Source organism: Cherax quadricarinatus, chromosome 99, assembly GCF_038502225.1.
Source record: "Cherax quadricarinatus isolate ZL_2023a chromosome 99, ASM3850222v1, whole genome shotgun sequence".
In the NCBI taxonomy this organism is placed as follows: Eukaryota; Metazoa; Arthropoda; class Malacostraca; order Decapoda; family Parastacidae; genus Cherax; species Cherax quadricarinatus.
Window position 1 is genome coordinate 8,848,352 of NC_091390.1, and position 15,292 is coordinate 8,863,643.

Consider the following 15,292-nt stretch of genomic DNA (forward strand, 5'->3'; position numbering starts at 1 on the left):
CCCCACACTTCATCTCCAGTCCCTTACACTCTTCCCTCCCCCTCTACTTTGGTACAGTCCATTACTGTCCCAATCTTTACTCACCCTCCTCCTTCTATCTCCAATATGGTCTCCCATACATCTTTGAATTCAGAAACACTTGAAGCCATTTCAGAATATATTGCAGAGACTAAACCTTCAATGGACACTGATTCACTTCCTGTTCCTTCTCTTCCCTCTCCTCCATCTTCACAACCCCATTCTTCGCAACGCTCCGTTCCTTCGCTACTTGAACGTCTTCCAATGCCACCACACGTTGACTTTTCTAACCCCTCTAGTCTGTAGGTGCCTTTACCTACAGATTCCTGGTATTTTCTTCATCGCCAATCATGGCCTATTTACAGTGGAATATCCGCGGCCTCAGGGGTAATCGGGGTGAGCTTCAGATGTTGCTTTCCAGGTTTTCCCCTGTTGGTGCTTGCTTACAAGAACCAAAATTACACTCGGCTGTTTTCCAACCTATCTCAGGCTATAATTTATTGTATTCTTCGGATCCTTTCTCAGATGGGACCTTTAATGAAAGTGCCCTTCTTCTACGCAATGATATTCCGTACTGTCAACTATTTGTCCATACCTCGCTGCATTACACTGCAGCCCGTATCCACTTGAATAAGTGGTTTACAATATGTTCTTTATATCTCTCTCCTTCTCGGGCATTTTCTATCCCAGACTTTGCCTTTCTTGTTTCATCCTTACCACCACCACTTCTGTTACTTGGTGATTTTAATGCCCACCATTTCCTCTGGGGGGGGTCTCATTGTGACTCACGTGGCATCCAGTTGGAGGCTTTTCTCGCCTCTCACCCCCTCCATGTTTTAAATACGGGTACTCCCACCCATTTTGATCCTCGTACTCATACTCTCTCTTGCATCGATCTATCAGTCTGCTCTTCCTCCACTGCACTAGACTTCACCTGGTCTGTTCTACCAGACTTACATGACAGCGATCATTTTCCGATCATTCTTACTTCTCCTTCCTATTCACCACCTTTCCGTAGCCCTCGCTGGCAATTTGATCGGGCAAATTGGGATCTTTACTCACACCTCACTGCTTTTAGTGAGGTTCCTTCTTCATCCTCCATTGATGAGCTCCTACACATCTTCTCGACGTCAGTTTATACCGCAGCTTCTCATTCTATACCCCAAACCTCAGGCAGGCATTCTCAGAAGTGCGTGCCTTGGTGGTCTCCTGCTTGTGCTCGTGCAGTACGTTTGAAACGTGCTGCATGGGGCAGGTACCGGTACAATAGAACCGCTGAGAGACTTCTTGATTTTAAGCAGAAGCGTGCGATCGCTCGCCGTGTCATCCGTGAAGCTAAACGCACTTGTTGGCGAGACTATGTTTCCACCATCACCTCTGCTTCTTCTATGAGTGCAGTCTGGAAAAAAGTGAGGAAATTGAGTGGTAAATACTCTCCTGACCCGGCTCCTGTTCTACGGGTTGCTGGTGTTGATGTAGCAAACCCTCTCGACGTTGCCATTGAACTTGGCACACATCTGGTCCGTATTTCCCGAGGGCTCCATCTATGCCCCTCGTTTCTTTCCTCAAAGTCTGCCAGAGAGTTAGTACCCTTGGACTTTTCTTCTCTCAGAGAAGAACAGTATAATGTGCCTTTTACACTTCAAGAACTGGAGGCAACGCTCTCAGCTTGCCGATCATCGGCAGCTGGGCCTGACGACATTCATATTCGTATGTTACAACATTTACATCGGTCAGCCCTTGTAGTCCTCTTACACCTCTTCAATCTTATTTGGGCACAAGGAGTTCTTCCCCAGCTGTGGAAATCTGCCATTGTTCTCCCTTTCCGCAAACCGGGTACTACAGGACATGATGCCTCCCACTATCGCCCCATCGCTCTTACTAGTGCAGTTTGCAAAGTGATGGAACGTCTCGTAAATCGACGTTTAATGTGGTATTTAGAGACACACAACAGTCTCTCCGCTAGTCAATATGGCTTTCGTAAGGGTCGTTCTACCATAGACCCCTTACTACGCTTGGATACGTATGTTCGTAATGCCTTTGCGAATAATCACTCAGTTATTGCCATATTTTTTGACCTTGAGAAGGCATATGACACAACTTGGAGGTATAATATTTTGGCCCAGGCCCATTCCTTAGGCCTCCGAGGCAATCTACCATCCTTCCTTAAGAACTTTTTAACTGACAGACATTTCCGTGTTCGAGTCAATAATGTTCTTTCCCCGGACTTCGTCCAAGCTGAAGGTGTCCCTCAGGGATGTGTTCTAAGCACAACACTTTTTCTCCTTGCTATAAATGATTTGGCCTCTGTTCTTCCACCCAATATTTGGTCATCACTCTATGTTGATGACTTCGCTATTGCTTGTGCAGGCGCTGACTGTCATCTTATTGCAGTTTCTCTCCAGCATGCGGTCGACCGTGTTTCCACTTGGGCCACCACGCATGGGTTTAAATTTTCAAGTACCAAAACTCACCAAATTACTTTCACTAGACGCTCTGTTATCTCCGATCATCCTTTGTATCTCTATGGCTCCCGTATCCCTGAACGTGATACAGTCAGGTTTCTAGGCCTTCTCTTTGACCGTCGGTTATCCTGGAAACCTCACATTACCTCTCTGAAGGCTACTTGTCACAGCCGGCTAAACCTTCTTAAAACCCTTGCTCATCTTTCCTGGGGAGCTGATCGTCGAACTCTGCTTCGCCTACATTCAGCGCTCGTTTTATCGAAACTCGATTATGGTGACCAGATTTATTCCGTGGCCTCTCCTGCTACTCTCTTTAGCCTTAACTCTATCCATCACCAAGGATTACGTTTGTGCCTTGGTGCTTTTCGCTCTTCCCCTGTTGAGAGCCTCTATACAGAAGCGAATGTTCCATCCTTGTCTGATCGCCGTGATGCCCATTGCCTTCGCTACTATGTACGCTCTCACGATCTACACAATCCTTCCATTTATAGAATGGTCACCGATATTAGTAGACATTCTTTATTCGTTCGCCGCCTCTGTTTGCTCCGTCCCTTTTCTCTTCGCCTACATTCACTCTTGTCTTCCCTTCAGTTACCACCTTTATATGTTCATGTAGCATCTCACTTTTCCCTACCCCCCTGGGAAGTTCCAGCTGTTCGGGTCTGTTCTTTCTCACTCCCTTGCTCGAAAGCTCAACTGCCTACGGTGGCTTCCCGCTCTCTTTTTCTTGATCACTTCCACTCCCATTCTCATGCCACCGCTGTGTACACAGATGGCTCTAAGTCTTCAGACGGCGTCGGATTCGCAGCAGTGTTTCCGGACAGCGTCGTGCGGGGGCATTTACTATCTTCAGCTAGCATTTTTACTGCTGAACTGTATGCCATTCTTGCAGCACTTATTCGTATCGCATCTATGCCTGTGTCATCATTTGTAGTAGTCTCAGACTCCCTTAGTGCTCTACAGGCTATATTATCAATATATTGTTTACAAAACTTGTTTACAAAAACAAATCATCCTCAAACAATCCTCCTCCTCCTCCTCCTCCTCCTCCTCCTCCTCTCCTCTCCTCCTCCTCCCCCTCCTCCTCCTCCTCCTCCTCCTCCTCCTCTCCTCCTCCTCCTCTCCTCCTCCTCCTTCTCTTCCTCCTCCTCCTCCTTCTCCTCCTCCCCCTCCTCCTCCTCCTCCTCCTCCTCCTCCTCCTACTCCACTTCCACCTCCTCCTCCTCCTTCTCCTCCTCCTCCTCCTCCTCCTGCTCTTCCTCCTTCTCCTCCTCCTCCTCGTCCTCCTCGTCCTCCTCCTCCTCCTTCTCCTCCTCCTCCTCCCTCTCCTTCTCCTCCTCCTCCTCCACCTCCACCTCAACCTCCTCCTCCTCCTCCTCCTCCTCCTCCTCCTTCTCCTCCTCCTCCTTCTCCTCCTCCTCCTCCTCCTTCCACTTCTCCTCGTCCTCCTCCTCCTCCTCCTCCTTCTCCTCCTCCTCATTCTCCTCCTCCTCCTCTTCCTCCCTCCTCCTCCTCCTCCTACTCCTCCTCCTTCTCCTCCTCCTCCTCGTCCTCCTCCTCCTCCTTCCCTCCTCCTCCTCCTTCCCTCCTCCTCCTTCCCTCCTCCTTCCTCCTCCTCCTTCCCTCCTCCTCCTCCTTCTCCTCCTCCTCCTCCTCCTCCTCCTCCTCCTCCTCCTCCTCCTCCTACTCCTCCTTCCCTCCTCCTCCTCCTCCTCCTCCTCCTCCTCCTCCTTCTCCTCCTCCTCCTCCTCCTCCTCCTCCTCCTCCTCCTTCTCCTCCTCCTCCTCCTTCCCTCCTCCTCCTCTTTCCCTCCTCCTCCTCCTCCTTTCCCTCCTCCTCCTCCTTTCCTCCGCCTCCTCTTCCTTCCCTCCTCCTCCTCCTCCTCTCCTTCCCTCCTCCTCCTCCTCCTCTTCCTCCTCCTCCTCCTTCCCTCCTTCCCTCCTCCTTGTCTTGTGTGCGAGTGTGTGGCTTATAATTGTTTTGAGTCAGAAGTCGGCAGCTGTCAAAGTGACATATTGTCTCATTTGTCACTACCCCTCCTGCCTGTCAAAACAATGGGGTCGGATGCTGCTTCCCCTCCTCCATTCTATCTAATTATCTTTCTCCCTCATTCTATATCTTTCAATCTGTCTCTCTTTCTATCTGTCTGCCTATCTCTGTCTCACAGGTACACATAAATACAAGTATACATAGTGTAAATTACCTAGGATAACCCAAGAAATCCAGACAAAGTGCTATACTCTGCTTGAAGATGTGAGTAAACGTGATGACACAGTCTTGTGGCTCTCTCTGAGACAGAGAGCTAGATGGACAGACAGGGAGCTTGACAGACAGACAAATAGACAGACAGAAATGTTTGTGTACCAGCAAAAACAAAGGGAGGGCGATGGTCATGTAATATTACCCTCCTTTACGCTCATCAAAGTCAGCTCTTATCAGATGTTATCTCCCCTTATCTTGTCACTGTCATGGGGTGGACTTTTTTTTTTCTTGCTTCAAGGGAACAATATTATTACATCTTCTTCCTCCTCCTCCTCCTCCTCCTCTTCTCCTCCTCCTCCTCCTCCTCCTCCTCCTCCTCCTCCTCCTCCTCCTCCTCCTCCTCCTCCTCCTCCTCCTCCTCCTCCTCCCCTCCTCCTCCTCCTCCTCCTCCTTCCCTCCTCCCCCTCCTCCTCCTCCATTGCTTTTGGTCTCAAACTCCTCCAAATCATGAAATTGATCTTCACTGACACTTCCATCTGTGTTAGAGCATCACTTGGGAAGAGAAGAGTCCCAGATTTGCTGGGGAATCACATATTTCTTACCGCTAGACATGCTGAAAAAGGACAACTGAAATGGCATTCCCACAATGCACCACTGGCTCCCCGATTTTTTTTATATGGTGCACACTGACCATGGAGACCCATTCTCTCACATGTGGGCCTACCAGCTTTCTCCTGCTTGATTTGAAGCTGCTAGAATTTATGCGTATAAATACGTCAGAAACATTGGCTCGTAAGACGTATTTATACGTCGGAAACAGTCAAAGGGTTAAGGTTTTCTAGTTCAGTCTCTTGCTGCCCTTTACCCTTTCACCATCCATTACCCCGCTGTTATCCGTAACCTATTACTCATCCATCTCCCTTTTGCCACCTGATGCCCTTGCTTCCTGCCCTGCAGCGCTGTGTAGTCCTTGTGGCTTAGCGCTTCTTTTTTGATTATAATAAAAATTGTGGAACACTTGCCCCAATAGGATGTCTTGCTGATTCCATTCCATTGAGAACTACACTTAGAGATCTAACATAAAGGTAATCACTGAGGAGACATAGCATAGAGCCTGCAACTCCCAGTACTTGAAGTTTTGCTAAGAGGCCCTGGTGCCATACCCGGTCGAAAGCGCCAGCAATGTCCAGTGCTACCACACAGCTGACTTTGGATTCATCCAGTGACTGGTGCCACTTAGTGGAGAGGTTTAACAACAGATCAGCAGCAGATTAACCTTTCCTGAAGATATATTGATGATCACAAAGTAGTGAGTGGTAGTCAAAAAACTCTGTCATTTGTCTTGAGATTATTGTCTCAAGGATCTTACCAATGATTGACAGGTCTGTAGTTGCTGATTTCTGCTCTGCTCTTCTTTTTGTGAACAGGGACTACATTTGCCTCTTTCCATAGAGAGGGCCATTTACACTGTACTAGGCAGTGCTGAAAGATGCGAGTTAGAGGTGCTGCTAGCTGGTCTGCACATCTCAGCAATCTTGGGCTCAACTTGTCTGGGCCCACAGCCTTTTCTTGGTCAAGCGATTTAAGAAGGAAATGCACCTCCTCCTGCCTTGTCACCACTGACAGTTTTGACACAGTTCTTGCAGCTAGCCAAGGAGGGTCCCTTGCTGGATCAGGAACTTGCATTTTGGTAGCAAAATGTTCAGCAAAGAGGTCCGCCTTCTCTTGACTACTAGTAGAGGTGGTCCCATCCTGTCGATTTAAAGGTGGAATGAGTTCATCAGGCAGATAACCTTGTCTGTCCTTGACCAGGGACCACCAGGTTTTGGAGCCTACCCTACCTGATGCTAGCTTTCTCTTAGTGTCCACCTCCCATTTAGCAATGGCCCACTTTTGAATGTCACCCATATGCCTACAGGCTTGCCTGTGCAGGTTCCTGTTATAGGTGGTAGGATGTCTCTTATACCTTTGCCATGCTTTGTACTTAGCAGTAGCAGCCTCTCTACAATGAAAGCCAAACCAAGGCTGATCTGTAGGCTTCGTCACATATTGCCGGTTAGGAATGTGCTCTTGTTGTAGATTAAGGATGTGTCCAGTGAAGGCTTTCACTTGGTTGTCAACATCCCCTTGGAGAAGAGCATTCCAATCGGTTGTGGCAAGCTCAGAGCAAAGGGCTGGCCAATTACCTCTTTCCCATAGCCAGGTTGTGCGTGTGGACTCCTCACCTCGTTCTGTTGGGATCTTAAATGCCGTAAAAACAGCCTTGTGGTCAGACGATCCAACATAGCCGAGGGGTTAACAAGTGACTATGCCTTCTGCCAGATCACTCACTACTTCACAATACCACCTGCTGGGCTGGGATAGGAGTAGCTGAGTGGGTGACATGTGAGAGTGTTCACCAATTCAGAGATCCTACTGGTTTGTTTTGAGAACAGGTCTCTAAACAGGTGGTCCTGTCTGTCAGGTTCCTTTTTCTTCCGACACTGGTCCTCCTGATGTCCTTTCTTGTAGCAGTAATTGCAGCTGGTATCTCGCAGACAGTTGTTGGCAGTGTGCCCCTTCCGGTGACAGTGAGAGCACAGCCTAGGTGCCTGGGAGGGTGGACTATGATTTGTTGCACCTCCTGTGTTTTGCAGATTTGTCCTCAGGTTCTGCCGCTGGAACTGTGTTAGTGGAGGGTGAGATGGCTGTAGATGTCTTCCTCCTCCACATCCTCTTTAACGTCCTCTGCCCTGTCCTCTACCTCTCTTTCTCTCTCTCTCTCTCTCCTCCCTTCTCCCTTCTCACTCTCCCCCTCTCTCTCTCCTACTTTTCCCTTTCTCTCTCTCTCTCTCTCTCTTCTCTTTCAACAAAAAAGAAAAAAGGGAAGAAGAGGGAAAAAAGAAGGAAAAAAAAAAAGAAAAAATAGTGGGGACTCGCAGGACCCAGGGATCAGATGAGAATGGCTCTGGTAGGGAGGAGTGGATGGAGGAGCAGTGGTAAAGAATGGAACAAGAGTGGGAGAGAAAATTAGGAGAGCTTTCTGAGAAAATAGAGACAGAGCTTTCCATGAAATTAGAAAATAGGTTTTAGAAGGAGACGAAGAATTGGGAGGCACAAGTTGAAACTGCAGTAACCAGGATAAGGGTCCTAGAAGATGAGGTAAACAGGCTGAAGCAAGTTACAGGGGCATTGACCAGAGAAGACACAGCATATGAAGCTGAGAGGCTGAACAGGAAGGAAGGAGATACGAATTATGCCAAGGTCATATCAACCTGCCAAAAAGGGCCAAGGAGTGAAAGGGGAGAGCAGCTGGGTGCAGGTGGAGAGGGTGATAGGTCAAATGCAGAGGCACAACAATGCTACCAAGAGCCATTGGAAAAAACAGTGGAGAAAATGACCATATACAGACAGGAACCAGAGTCACAGAGGGAGAGGCAATGGGAGGAGGGAAAGGGCAAAATCAGTGTTTATCCATGGGCTTCAGGAAAGAGAGGAAAGGACACACACTGGAAGATGGGAGGCAGAAAGAAAGGAGATTGAGAACATCACGGAAATAGGTGAAGAAGACATGGATGAGATCATAAATTTCCAGAGAGTAGGGGGGTACTTGAAGGGGAGAAAATGACCAATCAAGCTGATTCTCAGGGCAGAAACATTGCGGAACAGGATCCTCCAAGAGAAACCACGGTTGAAATACTCGGAAGAGTACAAGAGGGTGTTCCTAGACAGAGACAGAACACAAACAGAATGACAGCAGCTGAGGGAAAGGACAAAAAAACGAAAGGAGACAAGGATGGAACCAGCAGAGGTCAATCAGAGCAGAACAGAGCAGCAAGGGTAAGCACACACAGAATTATCCTCAGAACACCATCCCAACACAAACTACAATCCACACTCACGGCTTCCACCCAACACCCAACTATAGAATCCCACAGTATGCTACCAGGTCTCCCACCCTCACAGGCCCCACAAACCACAGTGTTGGAAAGGAAACTGAAGGTATGGTACACAAACGCTGATGGAATAACAAATAAGTGGGAGGAGCGGCACAGAAGAGTCAAAGAGGCATCACCGGACATCATAGCTCTCGCAGAAACCAAGCTAACAGGTATGATAACAGATGCCATCTTTCCAATGGGATACCAGATCCTGAGGAAAAACAGAGGTAACAGGGGGGTGGAGGACTGGCACTGTTGATAAAAAATCAATGGTATTTTGATGAGCTGGAGAAGGGATATGGCGGAGAAGCAAGCAATTTCATAGTGGGAACACTTCACTCTGGAGGTCCCAAGGTGGTAATTGCAGTGATGTATAACCCACCACAGAACAGCAGAAGGCCAAGGCAAGAGTATGATGAGAGAAATAGAGCGATGGTTGACACACTGGCTGCAGTGGCCAGAAGAGCTCATGCATGCAGGGCAAAGCTCCTGATCATGGGTGACCTTAACCACAAAGACATTGATTGGGAGAACTGGAGCCACATGGGGGCCAAGACACATAGAGGGCTAAGATGATGGAGGTGGTTCTGGAAAACTTCATGTACCAACACACAAGGGACACTACAAGAGAGAGAGGAGAGGATGAATCAGCAAGACTGGACCTAGTATTCACCTTGAGCAGTGCAGATATTGAGGACATCACATATGAAAAACCCTTTGGGGCCAGTGATTATGTGGTTTTAAGCTTCAAATACATAGTAGAGCTACAAGTGGAGGGGGAAGCAGAAAGGCCAGGACGAATGAAGCCAAACTACAAGAAAGGGGACTACACAGGATTGAGGAACTTCCTGAACAGGGTTCATTGGGACAGAGAACTAGCAGGGAAGCCAGTTAATGAGATGATGGAATATGTAGCAACAATGTGCAAGGAGGCTGAGGAGAGGTTTGTACCCAAGAGTAACAGGATTAATGAAAAAGCCAGGATGAGCCCATGGTTCACCCAAATTTGCAGGGAGGCAAAATCCAAGTGTGCTAGGGAATGGAAGAAATATAGAAGGCAAAGGACCCAGGAGAATAAGGAGAGCAGTCATAGAGCCAGAAATGAATATGCACAGATAAGAAGGGAGGCCCAACAACAATATGAAAACGACATAGCAGCAAAAGCCAAATCTGACCCAAAGCTATTATACAGCCACATAAGGAGGAAAACAACAGTCAAAGACCAGGTAATCAGGCTAAGGAAGGAGGAGAGACAACAAGAAATGACCGTGAAGTATGTGAGGAACGCAAGAGATTTAAAGAAGTGTTCACAGAGGAGACAGGAGGGGCTCCAGAAAGACGGAGAGGTGGGGCACACCACCAAGTGCTGGACACAGTACATACAACTGAGGAAGAAGTGAAGAGGCTTCTGAGTGAGCTAGATACCTCAAAGGCAATGGGGCCAGATAACGTCTCTCTATGGGTCCTGAGAGAGGAAGCAGAGGCGCTATATGTACCCCTAACAACAATATTCAATACATCTATCGAAACAAGGAGATTGCCTGAAGCATGGAAGACAGCAAATGTTGTCCCAATCTTTAAAATAGGAGACAGACATGAAGCACTAAACTACAGACCAGTGTCACTGACATGTATAGTATGCAAAGTCATGGAGAGATTATCAGGAGAAGAGTGGTGGTACACCTAGAAAGGAATGATCTCATCAACAGCAGCCAACATGGTTTCAGGGACGGAAAATCCTGTGTCACAAACCTGGAGTTCTATGACATGGTGACAGCAGTAAGACAAGAGAGAGAGGGGTGGGTGGCTTGCATTTTCTTGGACTGCAAGAAGGCATTTGACACAGTTCCACACAAGAGATTAGAGCAAAAACTGGAGGACCAAGCAGGGACAACAGGGAAGGCACTACAATCGATCAGGGAATACTTGTCAGGAAGACAGCAGCGAGTCATGGTACGTGGCGAGGTGTCAGAGTGGGCACCTGTGACCAGCGGGGTCCCACAGGGGTCAGTCCTAGGACCAGTGCTGTTTCTGGTATTTGTGAATGACATGATGGAAGGTATAGACTCTGAAGTGTCCATGTTTGCAGATGACGTGAAGTTGATGAGAAGAATTCACTCGATCAAAGACCAGGCAGAACTACAAAGGGATCTGGACAGGCTGCAGACCTGGTCCAGCAATTGGCTCCTGGAGTTCAACCTCACCAAGTGCAAAGTCATGAAGATTGGGGAAAGGCAAAGAAGACCGCAGACGGAGTACAGTGTAGGGGGCCATATACTACAAACATCACTCAGGGAAAAAGATCTTGGGGTGAGTATAACACCAGGCACATCTCCTGAGGCACACATCAACCAAATAACTGCTGCAGCATATGGACGCCTAGCAAACCTCAGAACAGCATTCCGACATCTTAATAAGGAATCGTTCAGGACCCTGTACATGTATGTTAGACTCATATTGGAGTATGCGGCACCAGTTTGGAACCCACACATAGCCAAGCACATAAAGAAACTAGAGAAATTGCAAAGGTTTGCAACAAGACTAGTCCCAGAACTAAGAGGTATGTCCTATGAGGAGAGGTTAAGGGAAATCAACCTGATGACACTTGAGGACAGAAGAGATAGGGGGGACATGTTAATGACATACAAAATACTGAGAGGAATTGACAAGGTGGACAAAGACAGGATGTTCCAGAGATGGGACACAGCAACTGTCGTGTGGGGGTTCGGTAATGTGGATTGGGTAATAACACTCATGTTGGATGTTCTAGTACATATATTGGAGGGTAAATATGGGGAGCACCACACCTGGCCTGCCTGTCTGCTAGCTCTTTCTAAGATTGACTCACAAATTGGGTCCTAGGGGTGAGCGGCATTCAAAAACATGCTATGGTCAGCAGCAACATGAATAACAGTCAGTGATCCACGCAGATGGTTTGTAGTGAGTCATACTACTGGTAACTGGTTACTGGTAACTGGTACTACTGGGAACTGATACTACTGAGAGCTCAGCTGCGCTAACATATGTCGTCCCGACATACAGCTAATACAAACTAGAGACAGCAGGTGTACGGCTTGGGCTGATTCTATACAATGTCAAAGTACACAACAATTGAACATTTTAACATACATAAGTAGAATATTGGAATGGAAGCTAACATAAATGACTATAATGAAATTGTAATGCATTACAAGTTATGATATAGCACAACTCATCGAATGAGACTCAACATTGGGATTACACAATAGAAGTGAAAAAAATATTTGATGGATCGATCTGTATTCATGTGATTACGGATTCTGAGAAAGGATATGTACAAAGAAAGAAGTGTTTAACAGAAAGGCAGACTTGGTGCACTAAAATATGCACTGTTAAATCTCAGAATTTGGAGAGAACATGAACACAAAAAAAAATTCTTGAATATTGATAAGTTGATTCTGTAATTATTCATCTATACAGGTTATTTACATTTAACCCCAACTCTGCTAGGGTGAGATTGACATATGCAGAATGGGTGTCATCTCTGGGAGGATCAAACTCTGTTGCACTGGCTAACTCATGCTGTATTTGAGGTGGCTCTGAATTGGTAGTTTCAAATGATACTTGAGGACTTCTCAATACCTGTCGCATATGTAGGGAATAACGACATTCAGGCTGATCGTCTGACTGAGTATTAGAGGTAGAGAGTACAGGATCAGGAGGATTGTCAGAATCTGTCACATTAGTCTGGGTTGGAACATCATTATCATCACGTACTAACTTCATATGATCTAAATGCGATTCTTTATACTGACCAGTACTAATTTCTCTAACCTTATACTTATTGCCAGTGATATGTTCAACTACTCGATAAGGACCAACAAACTTTTGACCAAGCTTAGGCATTGCAGACGTTTTGTTAAAGTTAGTCAGCATAACTCTCGAACCTACTTCGATTTTGGATGGCTTTGCTCGAGTGTTAGCGACTCTTGTAAATTCTGCTGTTGATTTATGAAGTGTTTCACGGATTCTTCTAAAGACGCTTTGAGCTAAACTGGTATGAATTGCTATGAAATCATCAGGGTTGTAATTTGGTTTTGGATTAGAATGTAGCAACTCATACGGCAAACATTTATCTACACCATACAATGCATAATGTGTAGTGTCACCTATAGAAACATTGTAAGCAGAATTTATAGCACACTGCACGTCAGGTATAACTTCATCCCAAGTTTCACTGTTGGGATTGATAGTGGCTCTCAAGACATCAAGTACTTTCTTATTGGTTCATTCCACTAACCTATTGCTGGCAGGATGATGAGGAACAATGGTGGATTTAGAGATCTTGTACAAGGTACACAAATTTTCAAGAATCTCATTACAGAATTCACCTCTATTATCTGTTACTAGGGACTGCAGATAATATGTTCTTTAAACGCTTTAGCTACTGTCTCGGCAGTCTTATCTGCAATAAGAATCAACTCACAATATCTGGTGAAATGGTCTACCACAACACACAGATATTTGTTGCCCTGCAGGGAACATTGAAAATTAGTTAACAGATCTAGCGCAACTCTTTGCCATGGTTTGCTAGTAGTTGGATACACTTGGATTGGATTAGGACCGTTAGCATTACCTTTATGTTGCATGCAGACACTACATTTCTTAACATACTCAGAAATATCAGTTGCCACACAAGGCCAAAAGTATTTCAATCTGGCTTGTTTTACTGAACGATCCATACCAGGGTGTGCAACACCTGGTACATTGTGAACTAGCTGTAAGGCTACATTCACTAGTGACTGTGGAATTACTAACTGGTATACCCTTCTGCTAGGAGTACCCAACTCAGCTGTTTGATACAGCAATTTTTGGTTCATGACAGTCACTGATGGGTGCTGGTGGCTTCACAGTCAGAACAAGATCTTCCTGGAGCAGGAATCGAATCATACCGGACCACATGGGATCTGTTCGTTGAGCATTCTTTACATCCTTGGCAGTAAATGGAGGGTCTGCAGTTACTATACTAACATGTCACGATAAAGCATCTGCGACTACATTTGACTTGCCAGGTAAGTGTTCAAAAGTAGGATTGAACTCTTAGATAGTCAAGGTCCATCTGGCTAACCTTCCAGTAGGTTGTTTGTTCTGGAATAAAGGTATCAGTGGAGCATGGTCTGTCAAGACATGAACAGGATACTGATAAATTATGTCTCAGAAGTACTTTAAAGACCATACTATTGTTAAAGCTTCTTGCTCAGTTACTGTATAATTTCTTTCAGCCTTCATAAGGACTTGACTAGCAAATGCAACTGTGTTGTACTTGCCATCAGTCTTCTGAGCTAGTACGGCACCTATGCCAATAGAACTAGCATCAGTTGTTAGATAGAAGGGCATAGAAAAATCTGGAAATTTCAAAATTGGAGATGTTTGCTTTTCTTTTAAAGTTTGGAATGCTCTTTCTTGATGGAAGGTCCAAACAAAAGGAGCATCTTTCTTAAGCAACTTAGTTAGAGGAGCAGCTATGGAAGAAAAACTGGCAATGAAAGATCTATAAAAACCTGCTAAGCCCACAAAGGATCTTACAGCATCAGCAGTTTTGGAAGTTGGAAATTTTAGTATTGCAGTTATTTTACTTTGGTCAGTCGTAACCCCTCTAGGAGTGACTACGTGACCAAGAAACTTAACTTCTGATCTGAAAAAATGACATTTAGACAGTTTGATCTTTAAATTGGCTTCTTCAAGCTTTCCAAGTACTACATCAAGTCTTTTCAAGTGTGTATCCACGTCTTTAGACATGACGATTACGTCATCTAAGTACACCATAAGTGCATTACCTATGAAACCTCTAAAGATATTAGTCATTAGCCTTGAGAACGTGATACGGGAGGATCGTCATCCAAAGGACATATGGAGGAAGTGATAATGACCTGTAGGAGTGGAGAATGCAGTTAGCTCTTGGCTGTCCTCATGAAGAGGGACTTGCCAAAACCCTTGTAACAAGTCCAGGGTCGAAAAGACTTTGTTATCTCCGATGTTACGTAAAAGATCATCAAGTACGGAAGTGGAAAGCGATCTAGAATAGTTATAGCATTTAACTTCCTAAAGTCAATCACTGGGCACCAAGTACCATCTTTCTTAGGTACTAGGATCAAGGGTGCATTCCAAGGTGAATTACTAGGTGCAATAACTCCATCATCAAGCATTTGATTGATCAGTTCTTCTGTGACAGCAACTTGTGAATGAGGTATTCTGTACACAGGTATATAGATAGGTCTAGTACCAGGTTCAAGTGGGATACAATGGTACAACAAGCTCATTATACCCATCTTCTCACCTGGTAAGGCAATGGCTTTACGATGTTTGTTCAACAGAGTCAACAAATGCTTGACCTCGTCTGGGAAGTCAGTGGGAGCTAAGTCTTTCTCCTCTACTGGTGGAACGGATTGATCCAGTGAAGTGGATGAGGTCTCCCCGGTAGAAATAGCACTGACCCACTGGTCAGGTGACAACTCATCCTCTACCTGAACAGGGTAAGGATAGTGAACAAGGTCAACAAGATTGGTATTTACCCTGAGATGAACACTGTGACCAGAAGTATTTGCAAGGAAGAAATAGATCTTACTATCCCTTACAACATGTAAGGATGGCTCAACAAATAAACCCTTTACTTTGCAGGAATCACTGTCAACTAGGACATTATCACAT

At 45.9% G+C, this 15,292-nt stretch overlaps 1 protein-coding gene across 10 annotated transcripts in view; it reads left to right on the top strand.

Moving 5' to 3' along the window:
- LOC128704766 (zinc finger protein 84-like) overlaps nt 1-15,292 on the top strand; it is a 516,148-nt gene that overhangs the window by 102,751 nt on the left and 398,105 nt on the right. For 5 of the 10 annotated variants that reach the window (XM_070079505.1, XM_070079510.1, XM_070079509.1 and 2 more), the window contains one exon: nt 13,470-13,656. The exons of the other annotated variants lie outside the window; for them this stretch is intronic. The gene's annotated coding sequence lies outside the window, so the exon portion shown is untranslated. The remainder of the gene's footprint in view (nt 1-13,469; nt 13,657-15,292) is intronic. 10 annotated transcript variants of the gene reach the window in all.